The sequence below is a fragment of the Meriones unguiculatus genome, chromosome 2 (genome assembly GCF_030254825.1).
Source record: "Meriones unguiculatus strain TT.TT164.6M chromosome 2, Bangor_MerUng_6.1, whole genome shotgun sequence".
Classification (NCBI taxonomy): domain Eukaryota; kingdom Metazoa; phylum Chordata; class Mammalia; order Rodentia; family Muridae; genus Meriones; species Meriones unguiculatus.
In genome coordinates, this window is record NC_083350.1 from 187,997,024 (window position 1) to 188,013,879 (window position 16,856).

General features: G+C 53.1%; 1 long non-coding RNA gene across 1 annotated transcript in view; it reads right to left on the reverse strand.

Annotated features, from left to right (window-relative positions):
- The window catches only part of LOC132652233 (uncharacterized), a 16,062-nt gene extending 9,182 nt beyond the window's left edge, over nucleotides 1-6,880 (reverse strand). Inside the window, exons 1-2 of the long non-coding RNA XR_009589714.1 lie at nucleotides 6,691-6,880; nucleotides 3,537-3,610 (exon numbers count right to left, since the gene is read on the reverse strand). This is a non-coding gene — a long non-coding RNA (uncharacterized LOC132652233). The remainder of the gene's footprint in view (nucleotides 1-3,536; nucleotides 3,611-6,690) is intronic.
- Between the last annotated feature and the right edge of the window lie 9,976 nt (nucleotides 6,881-16,856).

Consider the following 16,856-nt stretch of genomic DNA (forward strand, 5'->3'; position numbering starts at 1 on the left):
TGTTCAGTTCCGAGATATGTGAATAGAGACAAATCTTGAAGACACATGTTTTCATGCTTCCTGGTAAAGACCTGGATGTAGGACCGCTGGAGGAGGCCAGGGGTATATGTGTGAGTCCTTTTTTGTTGTTGTTGTTACTGTAACAAAATGCCTTAGATCAACCGTTCTCAACCTGTGGATAGCAACCCCTTTGAAGGTGAATGACCCTTTCACAGGGGTCACCTAAAACTATCAGGAAACACAGATTTTTACGTTATGATTCACTACATTCAAAGTTACAGTTATGAAGTAGTGATGAAGTGATTTTATGGTTGGGGTCACAGCAACATGAGGACCTGCATTCGAGGTCGCAGCATCAGGAAGGTTGAGAACCACTGCCGTACCCTCAGCTGAAGAAAGCAGCCGGAGTGGAGCCGGTATGGTCCAGGTACATCCGTGATTCACAGGCAAGCTCTCCTCCCCTGGCAGTCAGCCTGTACCCTACTGGCCACCACACATACCTGCCAGCCCCACCCCCATCTGCCAGCTCGGTCCTGAAGTAGGAACTAGGAGGTGATTTTCCCTGCCCTCATTCAGGAGCGCAGCTGCTCTTTTCCATGCTCCTGCCCAGCCCTTCCCGGTGGTCTACTGACTTAGCTCAGTACAGTCAGGAACTGAGAGTCTGGTTGCCAGCGCATGGAGGGATTATGAGGAAGCTGGCCTGACAGCTCAGACCTGTGTGAATTAACCTCCCTGGATTTCCTACTTCAGGCCGGTCTGAGGTGTGGCAGAGAGGAGTCTGGCTCACACTATAGACCGAATTCAAGCTGGACTGGCGAGGACTGCTGGGACCACCCAGGGTCCCTAGTGCATGCATCCAACACCCCGTGCTAGTACTGAAAGGACCTCAGCACCATTGCACGCCGGCTCTGGTGCCATTCCTGGACACCGCAGTATGGAAAGGCACTGCAGGTCTGGCCAGGCTCTACAGAGACCACCTGCCCTGGCTATGCAGGAGCCAGGACCCGTGCTGTAGTCTCTGCTGTGGTCTCTGCTGTGATTTCATTTTCATGGTGGAGGGGTGCGTTACAGAGTGCCTGGTGAGAAGAAATCCCAAGAGGCCTGACTAAGTCAAATGGAGTCTTACTTACCCCTGACTGGCCTGTCCCAAGAAGATTAATGGGAAGCAGCCTTGCCCTCCAGTTTGAGTTTTTAAGGGCAAAAAGCTGCAATCGTGGAGTATCCACGAAGCAAGTGTTATTTACAGAAGCTGTTAGCTATTTGCAGAAGCAGAGAGATAGCAGTTAACCTTTAGCTCAGAGTCACATTAGACAGGAATCTGGAGCTGGCCTAGGGGTCGGTTTCACCCAAGACAGTTTTAGCACTTGAAGTATTCTCAGGAATACCCTCACGAGACAGCAGGACAACAGCCCGCAGCCCCCCGGGCGGAACCTAGGACCTCACATGGTGAGCACAGAGCTGCACGGCCAGCCCATGCTGTAGCTTCAAAACGGCTTCCCCTCCTTCTAACAGGTATGTCCAAGGAACTCAGAATGTGTCCTGTCAAGTGCTCTAAGGAAAAGCATCCTGCTGCCAATTTTTAGAGCAAGCTCCTTCCACTTAGTCCAGAGCACACACAGGTTCTGAGAAGTCTGCAGTCAAGAAAATGCTTCAGCAGGGCTGTTTGCTAAGACTGTAAGTCGGTAAGAACCAGGGACTCTGATTAACACAGGAAATGCAGGACTGAAGATGAGGCTGGTGGCAGAGAGCTTTCTCAGCATCTGGGAGGCTCTGCTTTCCATCCTTAATGCATACTCAGATGGAAACATAAATCCTCTGCCACTCAGGAAGCCCAGGCAGGGGGATTGCTTGAACCCAGGAGTTTCAGGACTAACTGGGTAACTTAGCTAAGTTCAGACTCCGAAACAAAAGAGCAGGGTGGATTGCTTCCCTCTTCTGGAGGCTGAGGTAGAGGTGCTGGCAGGCTGGTTCCTCACAGGCTGGGTGAGAGGATTTGCCACTCCCAGTTTCTGGTGGTTGCTGGTGACCGTGGGCAGCTCTTGACTTGTAGATGCACTGCCAAGCTCTGCCCTATCTTCACGTGTGGAAGCCTCAGTCTAAATGTCCCTTTTTATGAGGACGCAAATCACAGTGCAAGAGGGAGCTGCCTTCTTCCAGCGTGAGTTCAACTAACTGCATCTGTAGTGACCGATCTCCAAATCTGGCCACACTTGAAGGTCTGGGACACATATCATTCAACCAGAGCACGGGACTTTCCCACCTTCAAGATAGACTATTGGGGGTTTTGTTTGTTGGTGTTTGTTTTTGGTAGGAGTGCAAAAGTTTGATGACATAGAGGAACCAGAAAGCAAATTCCTACAGCTGGAGAGAGATGGTTCAATTGGTTTGGTGAAGTGTTTGCTGAGAAGACAAAAGGACCATGTTTGACTCCAGCAGCCACGTTAAACACACACACACACACACACACACACATACACACACACCACATTTCAAGGCCAGAGCCCTACCTTTGAATCTTCCTAAAGTCAGAAGAACCTCCCATTCCCTAGAAATGCCATATAGATATGCTGCCAGCCCTGACTGGCAGGTAGAACTCAGCCCAGATGGCTGAGGACAGGGGACTCAAAGGCTCGAGGGAAGAAGGCAGCTCAAGCCCCTGCCCAGAGGCAAAACAATGACTCAGCCCTTGCTCCTTCATCAGCACAGGCCAGACCTGAGAAGACACCATATCTTGGAGCGTGCATTCCAGACTGAGCAAAACTAATGCCATTTTTCAGTTCACACCTGAAGCTCTGGGCCCCCCACCCCAGTGCCCTAGGGAACCACAGCTCTGGGCACACAGGAATATGTCATGAATCTGAGGCACGAATTTGATGCCGAGTTCTGGGGCAAATGAAAGTTAGAGAAGAGTGAATGAAGCTAGGTGGACATTCACCGACCCAACCACTTCCCTCTTCTGTCTCCCCCGCTGTGCAGAAATGACCCAGGCTCTCCTAGACCAGCCTGCTGGAGCACTCCCCTGTGGTAGAGAACAGAAGGTTTATTAAAACTCTACACCCAGCTGGTTCTCAACAAATCACTGAATCTGACATGAGCATCTTATTCCCCAGAGGCTCACTCAAATGTCACAGTGGGGAGCTGCCTTGACATCTCATTGACACAAAGAGTCACATTGAAGGAGACCAGACGGGTGACATTTAGATGCGTTTAGATGAGAAGCAGCCATGCCAGACAAGAGAGGAGACCTTGGATCTAGAAAAAGTTCGAAGAGAGACTGTTAAATTTAAAATTGTAAAGAGAGAATTCATTAGCCCAGGATATAATGCAGCCTGATAATGAGGTAAATAAATTTACAGAGTTCAAGTCAATAAACAATGAATGATAGAATGTACTTCACCAAGGACAGCAGGTTCACCGGGTTCACAGGGATGACCGGGAATTACCCTGAAAGTCTGCAGTCCTCCTAGGTCTGCAGTCCTCCTAGGTCTGCAGTCCTCCTAGGTCTGCCAACAGGAGACAAAGCGGTGTGGACATACCATGGAGTGTCACTCAGGCATAAAGAAGAACGCCCTCCAGGTGTTTGCAGCAAAATGGATGTAACTGCAGGATGCTGTGGAAAAAAGTAAGAAAAGGCAGCTGTTGAAGACAAAGACCACAGGCTTTCTCACATGGGAGAGCTAAAGCAGCCAACTAAATATAGAATAGTAGTCCCCAGAGATGGGGAGGGTACAGGTCGGAAAGGGTGAGGTTTCAGGCTTTTTTCTAGTTAAACATTTTTATTCTCTCTGTCTCTGTCTGTCTGTCTCTGTGTGTGTGCGTGTGTTTCTACCCTGTGGGATCCAGAGATTGACTCAGTTCTTCAGGCTTGGCAGCCTGTGCCTTGCCCTACTAAGCTGTCATGCGTCCACACTGGGCCCTACAAGCTGGCTTTGCCCCCAAGCTCAGAGCTAGCACAGTATTTATAAGCATGATTACACTGTCTTAGAGACGCTGCTCCTGCCCCTCCTCTTCCTGCCATCACTTCCTTTATTCTAGGAACCATAAGCAGCATGGCGGCATATGGGAAAGAGGGCCACAGGCTCAGGGTAGGAGGTCAGTGCAGATCCTGTTAGGCCTTTCACAGGTGGAACTTCATGTCAAGCAGGGAGGACCTGGAGCAAGGGACCTGTCAAGGCCGTCCTTAATTATCAGGTCACAGCAGAAGGGGACACAGGAGATACTGGCACTCTCAGCTGAGGCCCTGAGTTTTGTGAGTGAGCAAGCAAGGAAGCAGAGGATGTGAGGAGAGCTTCAAACCCAGGCCATTGGCCCACGGTATCAGAGAGTTTCGAGGCAGGAGAAAGGTAGAGTCTGAGCGATTCAGCACCGCTCCCCCAGGCACTTGCAAGCCCCTGAGGCTGCTGTGGGAAACCCCGTGTGTCCCTTTCCCCTCAGGCCAAAATTTCCCTTTTCGCTACAAAATGGTCATTCTGGTCCTCTCTGTCAACCCAGGGAGGAGTTTCTTTAATAATGCTTAAATCTTATCATTGTAAGCCTGAGAAGTCACTGGTCCTCTCCATAATTCCAAAAGAGTCTCTCTTCGTGCTATCTGAAGGAGAAAAGCAGGCACTGTGCTGGCCTTCCAGGCTGCCATGAGCTTCAGCCAGTTTCAACTCTCCTGACCTCCTCAGCCAGGGCCTGCCCAGGGCCTGCCCATGCTGTCCATGCTGTGGCTATCAACTTCCTCAGGCTGGTCACAGTGTCTGTCACATGGCTGGCATACAATCATACTATGACTTCTGGTCGACCTTAGTGTAGCTAATCTTTATCAAAACCCTGAAGTGGGTGACTCCCCAGAGGCGCCTCTGTGGCTCACAGCCAAACTCCTTGTAAAGTCACAGGCCCTCAGTGAAACCCCAGGAGCATGAGCCGTGTGAGCGCGCTTGATTGGCTTTGCTCACAGCATTACTCACGGCTCCTCAGCCGCTGTGTTATTAATGAACATGAATCAGATAGATGCCAAAGTTCCTGGGGTGGCTTCCTTTTCCCCCTGAAGGGAAAGCCAGGCACAGGGCACGGTCACCACCGTACCTGGACATCAGTCCTGCAGGGCTGCTCAGAAGGAGGAAGTAACTGTACCACACAATCTCATGCGTGCTGAAGTCTACAAAGCTCACAGTGCCAGCCTGGCCCCCTGGGCATGGGACCCTCATCCTGAGCAACATGTGACCCTATAAATTGTGAAAAGAAAAGAAATCATATTTGTCCCTCCACGGTACAGGATGGAAGGTGGAGACTCGCCACTCCTTCTTTCCATCTCTGGTTCTCAAAACCTAAACAGGTCCTTTTGGCCAAGCAAGATTTTCTTGGTGTGGCTGAACATGGGTCCCTTCTGGGCTGGTCCTGAGAGCACGCAGCAAACCAGATCTGCTCCCTGCATTGTGGAGCCACGCCAAGGGCATTGCTTTGGTGGCATTAGGATGCTATGAGTGGCTTGGGAACTTCTGAGAGACTCTGGCTGCCCTAGGCCCTCAAGGCTCCTGCTGTCCTCCTTTCCGGGCCTCCCATCCCCTTCCTCCGGGCTCTCCAGGCCCCCTGGGCCTCGTTGCCCTGAGCAGCAGTTCTGCCTGCCACCAGGGCTTCTAGCAAGGCAGCCACTTGGGAACTTGCAAGGTGCTGGTTTGGAGCCTGGGCTCCACTTCTGCTGGCCACTTTCTCTAGAGCTCCTGTCAGCAGTGGATGTAGGATTTTTATCAAAGAGCCTTTTTCCAAGAGGCTGTAGTCATGAGAAAGATACTCTGGGCAGAAACAAGCACAGCACCTCGAGTGGAAAACCCTCCCACGCTCTCTCTTGAGAGTGAGCTGGCCCAACACTCTCACTGTACAGGGTAGGGAAGAGACGCCCAGGCAAAGAGATGTTTTGCATCATGTCACATGGGTAGTTCTTGGCTAGACCAGAGTCCTGGGTCCTCCTTTAAGGGCCTATTGATTCTCTGAACCCATTTCAGTCTGTGCACATGAATGGCTGCATGATCAGTCTCCTTCCCCTCAGACACCCACGGCGTGGTGAGAAGACCTCCTGAGACCGCGTCTCTCCCATCCTCATCACACCCTTACGCTAGAGCAGTGCCCGGCATACGAGAGGGACCTCAGGAACGGTCAGCTACTGGCTGACCGAGGAACTCCAGTCAGTGCCCTCTCTATGACTCTGCCAAACTTGTGCCAACAGCCAGCCAAGCCTCTGGACTCTTACTGGAATGGACCGGGTTGTCACAAAGTAGACAAACAAGGAAGGCAGCAGTGACTCATCTCTCCTGCCTTTGGCACACAGAGAGGTTACCTCATCCACCTGCAGGCAGGAAGAACTGCTGAGGCACTCATTTGCTGTAGAGGCCAGTAGAGCCTCTCTCTGACCATCAGGGAGGCGCTGTGGAGAAACCTAAGACAGCGGCTGAGCCAGATGGGTGGACGCTGTGCAGAAGGGTCCATGCATGACCTGTGGACCTGTGCAAAGGGCTCGAGAGACTTGCATCCCAGAGAGCGTGTGACGGCGGCTCCCCTCAGGGCTAGACTGATTGGAGGGGTGCTCTTCAAGGAAGGTGACATAATTCTGTGCAGCAGAAATGACTTCTAGCCTCCATTTGAAATACAAATGAAAAATACATTTAAATAAAGTGTCTCTGAGAATTCAAGATGGCCTTGCTGTCTCACCTCCGTTTTCTGGCTTCTTCCATGTCCTCTTTCTTTCTTCCTCTTCAGATTGTGCTGTAGATAGACCTGGAGATTCAAAAGTCTGGCTTACTCTTCTTAAAACAGCCCAAATGCAGATACAGAAGAGAGCTGAGCTTCAGATGCCGGACCGTATGGAATGAGGTCAAAGGTTTTGTCAGCCAAGGGACCAAATAGCTTTCTGGTTCCATGGACACCAATTGCCCCTCTAGCCAACAACCTCTTTTTTAATAACCCGCTTTCCCAGGCCTGCACCCTCAGCAACACAGGCCGGTGTTAGCATCTAAATGGCCAGGCCCTCCCATGGCAGGACACAGTACTTTAACACAGGAAGAGGCCGAAAAGGCCCGCTCTCTGCTCCCTGAATAATAGGGTGCTTCCCAGTTTCCCCCAGGCACTCTTGCTGAGGTTTGTATCCTCTGAGACTCCTCACTGAGGGCCTCTCTCCCTCCCAGGGAAAGTAGGAACTGAGAAAGAAAGGAGGGGGAAGAGAAAGTGAGACCCACAGAGCACCAGAGAGTAAGATGCTTTTACAGAAACCAACTGATTTTGTCACCCTGTCCTTTAACAACAGGTTCCCAATGCTCTTGACATCGCTACTTGGAGCTTCTGGGCTTTCGCATCCCAGTAACCAAACTGGGCTGAAAATGTCCCTGATTGCTGTTCTCACCGGTGTCAGACCTCCTTCAGAAAGGCACCTGTGTGCTGGAGGGGCTGAAGAAGACAAGGGCCCTGGAGCTGAAGGGGCAGTGGAGACTAACTTGTGTAGCTCTCCCTTTCTCTCTGCCTCTCTCCCTCCCTCTCCTCCTCTCGTTCCTTTTGCTGAGTTCATGCAGCCCAGGCTGGTCTTGAACTTGCTGTGTAACTAACAATGGCCTTGAACGTCTGGCCTTTCCACCTTCACCCCCTGAGTTCTGGAATTACAGAGCTGCATCATTACACCTGGTTTATCTGGTGCTGGGGTGGGGGTGTCAAACACAGGACTTGGTACCTGCTCTACCAATAGGCCTTATGTCACCAGTCCCGAACAGAGGGAGTTCTGTCAGGAAGCTGGCTGGAACGTGTGCTTCCTGGTCAGGTGGGGTTTCAGGGGCCACAGAAGCCAGAGCCTTCCCAGGAGGGAGCCTCAGGGCATTGGGCTCCTGGCCACCGCCGCCGTGGCAGTGGGGAAGGCTGAGGAGGTGGGGACAGCAGGAGCTGCACAGATTTGCAACCTGCTGGTCAGGGGACAGAGGAGAGACTCAAAGGGAACAAAAAACCAAAGCTGAGGGAAGGGGGAGGGACCGAGATCTCCAGGCACCTCAGCCTCTACCACTCTCACTGGAGCCACAAAGCCTGAAAGGCCAGTTTGGTGAATGGGTGGAGAAGAAAGAGATTTCTCCTCAGCTGAGGGAAGGTTAGAGCCAACAGGAAGATAATGGCTGAGCCTCCCTCCAAATGGAGATGTCCAGATGGACCTCATTCCTACTCCTTTCCTCCAGGCCAAATGCACAGTTCCAGCTTTACGGGATACCTGTGTGCAGAGTTGCAAAGCCGCCCTTCATCTCTCAGGCCCTCAGAGAGCTGCCCTGGCCTGGGGCTGTGTCTGAGACCTGTGCTGGTCTCTGTCCTGAGGGTGTGGGGGAAGTTATACTGCCTTTTCTGGCTCTAGAGGTGAGGAGACGACCCCCATCACCCCAGCACAATGGGACACCTGTCCCAGGACAGTCTCATTTCTGGACAACATTGTCTGCAGTTGTTCTCTTCCAGGGACGGAGGCTGCTCTCTGACACACAGAGCTGTTTCTCCACAGTCCCTATCCTGTCACCTCAGATGTGTCAATTCTCAGGACACCCTCCTGAGTGTATGTGAGGTGCCCACTCTGGGGTTCAGGACCCAGCCCCCTGCCCCCCCCTCCCAATATGACCTCGGTCTCTGGCTCTTCCTGTGTACCCACCTCAGGAGTCTCCCCTCCCACTGCCTCCACTGCGGCAGAACCTCAGCCCAGCCCACCTGCCGGGCACGACTTCAGAAGACCCCACCTTGTGCCAGCTTGCCTTCACCCCTCTGCCCCAGGGTACAGCCTGTGTGATGTGATTCTTCTGACCTTCCACTCCTTCTTGGCTTTGAACTGCACAGTCCACCGCATCTGAGGCCGCACTGAGCTGCACCTTTCACCTATTACCTTCCTGACACACTCAACCCGCACACAGCAGGCGCCTGTGCTGTGCAGGTGACTTGTCCTGCCTCTGTCCCTGCCCCACCCCCGTGTGTGTGTGTGTGTGTGTGTGTGTGTGTGTGTGTGTGTGCGCGCACGCTGGTTTGATGGTTTGGTTTTTCCAGACAGGGTTTCTCTGTGCATCTCTGGCTGTCCTGGAACTTACTCTGTACACCAGGCTGGCCTCAAACTCACACAGTACCACCTGCCTCTGCCTCCTGAGTGCTGAGATTAAAGGCCTGTGCCACCTCTCCCATGCTGGATAGGGATTTTTTTCTCATCTCTTAACTCTGCTCTTTGCACTATGCTCTGCTGTCCTGCCCCTCCCATGCTGGACAGGGATTCCCGCAAAGCTCCTGCTGTCTGGGGCTGGCTCAGGCCCAGCTTGACACTGTTTCTTGGAATGAGAGAACAAAGCGCTAGGGAAGAGGAAAGGTTTGGTGCCGGACTTAGGTCAGAACTTGCCTTAGTTGTACCTGCAGGTCAGAGGCAGATCTGGGATGATGCCAGAGACGCCCATTCCCACCCCTGCCTGAGTGGCCGGCCTCCAGGAGAGCCCCTCAGTGCCGCCCCCTCCACCTTCTGGCCCTGAATTAGTGCCCGCTGACCTGCTGCAGCTTATTTTCCCTCCCAGGTCGGGCACACTTCCTGATCCCCGGCAGCGTGGGCTCTGTCTGAGGCTGGCAGAGCTGCAGTCGGAGAGAGCACTGGCTTCCAGGGAAGGCTCACAGCCTAGCCGGGGAGATGCACCACCATGAAATAGCAACTGGAATCACATGTGCATGAGCCATCACATGGCCAACGGGGACTTCGGTGTTGGGGTTTGGTCTGGTGCGCCGTAATTTATTTATTCATTGTGGCCTTAAATAAGGGCCAACCAATCAAAACACGCACCTTTCGCAAAGAACCTAGCAGCCAAACAATGGCTCTCGTTCAGCCGGCCCTTGGCCTGACTTCCCCATCTGCGGCAGCATGAGCTGCCACTGACCCCAGGCTGTCTGGTTGTGCTTAGTGGCAAGGGGTAGAGCTCTCCTTAATGAGGCCCTCCCTTGCAGGCCCTCCGAGGAGAGTGCAGTAAGTTCACTGTGGCCCTGCGCGCCACGGTGTGGTCTGTAAGCCGCCTAGTGGAGGGGGAGGGGCAAGAACAATGGGATGGTCACACGCCAAGGGACTCTAGGTCCGTAAGCGTTGACAGGCAGATCTAAGCACGGGAAATAGAAAGATCACAGGCACATGCGGAACGAAGGAGCAGAGTGGGGACTGTAGCACCCTAACCCTTTATGGAAATCTCCCAGGCTTCTTTTTGTACCCGGACTCCTAGGTTGTCTAAGCTGGCCTTGAACTTGTTATCCTCCTGCCTCTGCCTCCCAAGTGCTACAATTATAGGAATGTGCTACCCTGGCTGCCTCATCTACCTGGATTTTTAAAAGTCCCCCAAACTGTGCTACATTACTTTAGAGGCTCACATCTGCATGGAGACAGAGATGCGGGTGCAGGCTCATTCTCTCCCATAACACACACGTACATAAGGATAGGTATCAGCTACATTATGGTTGGTGCCTGTTGGGGCAGGATGGCAGTGGAGATTAGAGGTATGCCACAGCCAGCTTTGTGCGGCACTGGATCACACAAAGCAAGGCCTGCAGTCCGGCCAGTCAGCCTGTGACACCTGAGCTTCTCAGGGGCAGGGCAATTTGACTTTGTGTTTTAGAGGGCTGAGGAATGACTTCACCCCATTCCCCACGTGAGGGCTAAGAATCTTGAGCTTAATGTTTGGCTGTGAGTCTCAGCATCTGTTTTGAGGCGTTGGTAGGTAGAGCCGCTCAGAGGACAACTCTGACAGGCTCCTGTCTGCAGGCTTAGAGTATCTGTCATAGTGTCAGGGGTTGGCTCTCTCCCATAGGGTGGGTCCTGGGCTGGGCCAGGCATCAGTTGGACATTCCCTCCATCTCTGCTCTGTCTTTATCCCTGCACGTCTTGTAGGCAGGGTAAGTTTTGGGTCAAATTTTTTTTGTGGGTGGGATGGTGTTCCTCTCCCTCTGCTAGGAGATGATATGTAGGGAGTCTTGCAGAGAAGTAGGAGAAAAAGGAACAGGACCTGGAGGTGACAGAAGCTCCACAAGAAGATGAACAGGGCCAACTAACCAGGGCCAGAGGGGTTTGCTGAGGCTGAAGCATCAACCAAGGACCATGCAGGAACTGGAGCTAGGCCCCCCTACAAAGATGTAACAGATGGGCAGCTCAGGCTTCATATGGGCCACCTAGTAAGAGGAGTGGAAACTGCATCAGACACAGACTCACTTGCCAGCTTTTTGATCACTTCCCCTGGTGGGACTGCTTGACAGGCCACAGGGGAAGAGGACATGCTCAGTCCTGATGTGACTTGGTGAGGTGGGGTGGACGGAAGGGGGGCTCCCTTTTTCTGAGGAATGGGGAAGGGGGAGGAAGGAAGGGTAGGATGGGGCTACAACCAGGATGTAAAGTGAATAAAAAATAAATTTAAAAAAAATCTTGAAGCGTAGAGGTCAGGAACACTGCTCCAGCCGCCCAACTTCACAGCAGTGAGGAAAGGTGCTTCGATCTAGCCCTCAGCACTACTTCCTGTCCCAGGCTCTGCCAGGCTCCATTTTCCAGCCACTCAGGCCAGCGTTCCCTCTTGTTTGTTTGAAGGGCTTGGCTGTGTTTGTCTTAGTACATGGATACCCAGTCTGAAGCAGTGCCTGTGCTGCTGTGAAGTTCAAGGGAAGGTCTCCTAGTGAGCGGGGGAGGTTCTGTGTGGCTGTGTCAGTGCTGTTGGGTGGTTTTCTCTTTCCAGGACAATGGCCACAAAGCTCAGGTGAGCTCACCCTCACTGGACAGGTGAGAGCAGAGGCCTGGCCTCGGTTGGAGGGAGGCTGGTTGACAGATATGCCCCCACCATGGCACTGAGGCAGAAAAGGGAGCGGAGGGACCCTGTTTCCCACAGCCTGTTTATTATTCACCAGCTCGAAGTACAGCAGATGCAGAGCCCTGTGTGGGCCCTCGGTGCTGATGGCACCCGTTTGCTGGCATCGCAGGGCCATACAGCTGCTGGCCGAGGACTGCACGGCTATGGGTGTGGGCCCTGGTTAAGGCTTATGACTGTCATTTTTCTAGTAGACAAGGTGGGACAGTAAGTCTTTGGAGAATTAAAGGGTAAGTTTTCAGAACCTGTACATGCCTGCAGAGTTGGCATAGAACATTCCCAGACCACAGCAGGCCCTCCCACCTGTCTCTCTCACGTGACTACCTACCCTCCAACAAGTGGCCATGCTTCTGACACCACAGATGGACACTGTGTGCTTGTGTGTGTGTATGTGTGTGTGGTGGTGGTGGTGTGTGTACCTCAGGTTTGTGGGTGCGTGCACATGGAAGTCAGAAGCTGACATCATCCTCTATCCTTGGGTAGAGGATAGATAAATATCCATCATATTTCTTGGGTCAGGATCTCTCACTGACTCCAGAGCGCATCCTTCAGCTACACTGACTTGCCAGTATGCTTCAGAACTGAGATTATAGGCCTGTCTCGTCTCATTTGGCTTTTTCATGTGGGTGCTGGGGATTTGAACTCTGGTTCTCACCCTGTGCTTCAAGCTCTTTACCCAGTGAGCCATCTCCCCCCCCGTTACCCCAGTGAGCCATCCCCTCCACTATCCCAGTGAGCCATCCCCCAGCTACCCCAATGAGTCATCCCCCCCACTACCCCAGTGAGCCATCCCCCCCCACTACCCCAGTGAGCCATCCCCCCCACTATCCCAGTGAGCCATCCCCCAGCTACCCCAGTGAGCCATCCCCCCCACTACCCCAGTGAGCCATCCCCCCCACTACCCCAGTGAGCCATCCCCCCCACTACCCCAGTGAGCCATCCCCCAGCTACCCCTTGCCTCAGTTTTGACTTTATCCACATCAGGGGCGGAGAAGCCAGTAGCCAAGAAACCCTGCCTGGCTGACTGGGCTGCAGGCTGCCATCCTTGGGGATGCGAGCACATGCTCATCCTTTCTCATCCTTCACTGCCGTGGGTGAGACAGATGTGCCGCTCGTTCTGTTTGTGGCCAGACAGAGATGCAATTGTCCAGAAGAAATGTCTGGAGAAGGTTGATTTAGCAGCAGGCAGAATGAAAAGGAAGCAAGTCGGTGGCATTTTTCTCCCACAGGCTGGTGAGTTAAACCGATGGCAGAGCACCAGGCCCAGTCTGCCCTTGGAAAGAACGCCTGTGGCCAAAGGCTTCACCCAGCTCTGATGTCCACACACCATTCAAGATCAGAGCCCCTTTGCAATGAGCTCTCCTGTCCCCATTGTTCCCTAAGTGAGACAGAAGAGACCGGACACATTCCCAACCTGGTGGCGGCTGAGGCTTAAAGGGACATAGGCTTAGGAACTAAGGCCCACACCGAGTTGGCAGGAATCCACATAATCAGCAGGGGACGCAGGCTGGTCCGCTCACCTCACCTCCAACCACCTAACCCAAGCACTAGCCAGTGGCTGCAGCAATTTGCTGAGTACCCCAGGCCATAGGAAGCGGCCTGCATGGATGGGACAGACATGGCACAGGCTTGAGACACAGACTCCCTTCCTGCATGGGGGCCGCCGGAGGAAAGCGTCTTTATGATGTGGCCTCTGAACTTTAGAGATGGCTGCTGAAAGCAACATCACGTGTGGGGAGCAGTGAGAGGCAGTGGTCTGCTCTCCTCAAACTGCTCTTAGAATTTCTTCTGGAAACTCTCTGAAAGTACATGACTAGCCAGGGTCCTTTTATCTGAGCAGTGTTTCTCATTGGTGAAAAGGAGTGGCAGAAGCTCTCTAACTCCTGGTGCTTTTCTTAAGACTGTCCTCATTTGGGTACACACAGGCAGACACACCAGACACCAGGGCAGAGCCATGAGCGAGATGACCCCCGAATGACTTCCAGGGACTCAGAGATGAGGCCTCTTGTTCCTCGTGACCCTGATGAACTTGCTGACTTTGAGAGTGAGCTCCAGACACACTTTATTCCTCCGTGCTCACTGCTACGCAGAGGGCACCTTGCTCCTTGTACATGCTGGGCAGACACTGCCCAGGAGAGAGGGACTCCAGCAGACCTGGATAGGAGGAAATCTTCTGGAAACTTTGACCTCTAGGATGAGATCATGGGTTTTAGAAGCAAATGAATTTTATAGACGCAATAAATGCAACACAACGTGGCTATTATGCACTATCGGTGTTGTGTTACTCTGCCTTGAATCCTCCACTGGAGGAGGAAGCAAAATTAAAAGCTATTACAGGTCCGTGACCTGCCCAAGGTCTCAGTCAGAAAGGGATGGCACCAGGAGGATCAGTCTTGGGCCAGTTATGGAGCCTGCTGGCCTCTCTGCCTGCCACAGGTCTCTCAAAACTTTCACATCCTGCAGGCACAGACGGGGGCAGCCTGCCTCTCTCCCCTGCCCTCCCCCCATAGGGGTACTGTCCCCAGATAGGAGATGTCCTATCTGGGCTCTGACCTGGTGCCAATGGCAATCAACCCTGTGCTGTGGAGCTGCTCTGAAGGCTGACATCTGTGGTTCTGGAGCGGAGATGCCCAGCACCGTTTGCCAGGGTCATGCAGCTACTAACTGGCAATGCTGGCAGGAGCCACTGGCACAGTGTCAGCAATGCCAATCAGGAATGTCTTGTCAACACGTGAAGGTGCAGCTGTCCTTCCCAGAACGGTCCCTTGCTCAGGAAAAATGGCCTGCTGGTCCTTCCACAGGACTGGAACGTTCCACTAGGTCTCTCACCAAGGGAGGGGACTTGCAGCTTTCTTGTTCATCTGAATAGTCATTTTCTTTGGGATGACACAAAGTAAGATGATTCTTCCACCGTTTCTTCTCTTTCATTCTGGATGATTTTAGTAGCCCTGGCTGTGCACCCGTAGACACACAGACCCGACTGCCCATGTCATTTGCTGTTGTATCCAACCTCGTGAGTATCCTTCCTGGAAGCTAGGTTCCCAGGAAGAGGACAGTGCCAAAACATGGTCAGACCAAAGCTGTCAGGTGATATTTTACCTGCCATCCCCCCTCCTGTAAATGGCCTCACCCTGGCACTATGGCTCCACAAAAGTGGCCAAAGGTAGTGCTTTGGTGGCCATCTGGCTCACAGAATTCCTCTGGTGATGAGTGAAATTTCCCACTTAGTGGGACTTGTGATGAGTATTCACCAGGGTTCAGTGTTATTAGCTAGTGAGGAAAGCAGGGGCTTGGGAAAGTGCTGTGAGCAATCGGGCCTGTCGGCCAGCTGCTTGCCTAGCAACTCCAGCTTCTATTGTATCGGAGATCTTGAACTTAGGAGTAGGCGGCCCTGTGGGGTGGGAAGGCAGATCTGCTGTCTCTGGGCTGAATGAGGAAGCCTGCCCTGCAGGCAGCCCACTGCTTTCCTCTCCTCCAGAGATGAATCAGCTGCACTTAGGCCTTGGGAAACAAGGAGGTAGCCCTGACGGCTGAGCGGCCGCTGAATGGGGGTACTGTTCTTTCTGCTGGAGCAGTTTCGGAAGCTGCCCCACCGTTTCATCCAAAGAGCTCAAGCTCGTCTCTAGTGCTTGCCCATACAATGGCCGGCCCTGAAAGTACTAAGACTGCCTGTGTCCCGTCAGCGGCCTTCTCAGACCAGCAGGGAGCCACTTACAGCAGGGGAGCGATGGCAGGTGAAATATCACCAGGGAGGGCTGTGGGAGGAAGCTCGTCCGTGCTCTGTTCAGGGCTGAGGGCTGCCTCCATAGCCCTCTCCTCGTGAGCGCCTGGAGCCTGTGCAGGACGCAGAGTCAGCACCCTGGAATGCCGCGCCTGTCCTCGTCCTCTGAGTGAGGCCAGCAAGGACTCTGGCCTTGCGCTGTGGCCATCTTGCCGTGCACACTGCGCATGCGTGGACCTTTCTACAGGCCTGCAGCCCAAGCTGGAGTGAAGCGTCACTTCCCTGAGCTGTCCTCATGGAAGCGGAAGCTCCGATGCAGCCTGACCGGGAGCTCCCGGTCAAGGGAGTGGCTAAGCACGCGAGGTTTGCTTGAGGAGTGAGGCTCCTGTAGTGTCCAACACAGGCTCCCAGAGTGACCAACTCATCACCTTACCTCCTCATCCTGGAGGTGATGTCGCAGAGGAACAACAGGGACTTTCAGCCTAAGGCAGAGAGGCCAGTTAGCCTCCGGGAGCTCCTCGGGAAGATCCTGACTCAGCAGGTTTGAGATGGAACCAGGAGTCGTTGGCCCTGATTCCATTGTTCACAGGAGGCCACCACGCCCTGGTACTGCTTGGGTGCCCAAATGCCATTGGTTCAGAAGGCTCCAAGGAGCACATCCTGTCTGTCACCAAGGCTGCCTAGCTCGCAGCTGGCAGCACAGGCTACCTTCCTGCCATGCTTGCCACCCTCTCCAGGGCATCCAGGCAGCAGATGGCCGAGTCTTTCTCTCTTTCTGGGAGATGGAAAACAGGGAGTGATCTCCTTTCTGTGCAGCCTCTCCAAGAACAGGCAAAAGGAAGTCACAGACAGAGAAATGGCCCCGTTTCCTAGGGCTAGCCTAGAAGCTGCACTTCTGCCTGGCCTTGCATTTACCCTGAGGGGCTGACTTTGAGTGGAGAAGTTAGTCACTGGTTCCTTGTTCCTTCAGGACCCAGTGCCTTAGCCTCCACTTGCTGTTAGGAAATAGAGGAGAAATGCTCTGGCACCCTTGGAATGCTGTACTTTGCCCCAGAAATGCTTCTGTAAGTGGGGTTCTTTTTATGACAGTGTTATAGCCACAGCCCTCTTATAGTCAGCGTCATAGTCTATGCAGGTTACTATAACAAAATACCATACATAAAAAAAAAAACCTTACAAAGCACAGAAATTTATTTCTCATAGTTCTACAAGCTACAAAGTCCAAGGTCAACAAGCCAGGAACTCCTGCCTCACATGGAGGAAGGCTCTTTTCTAAGCCCACCAAC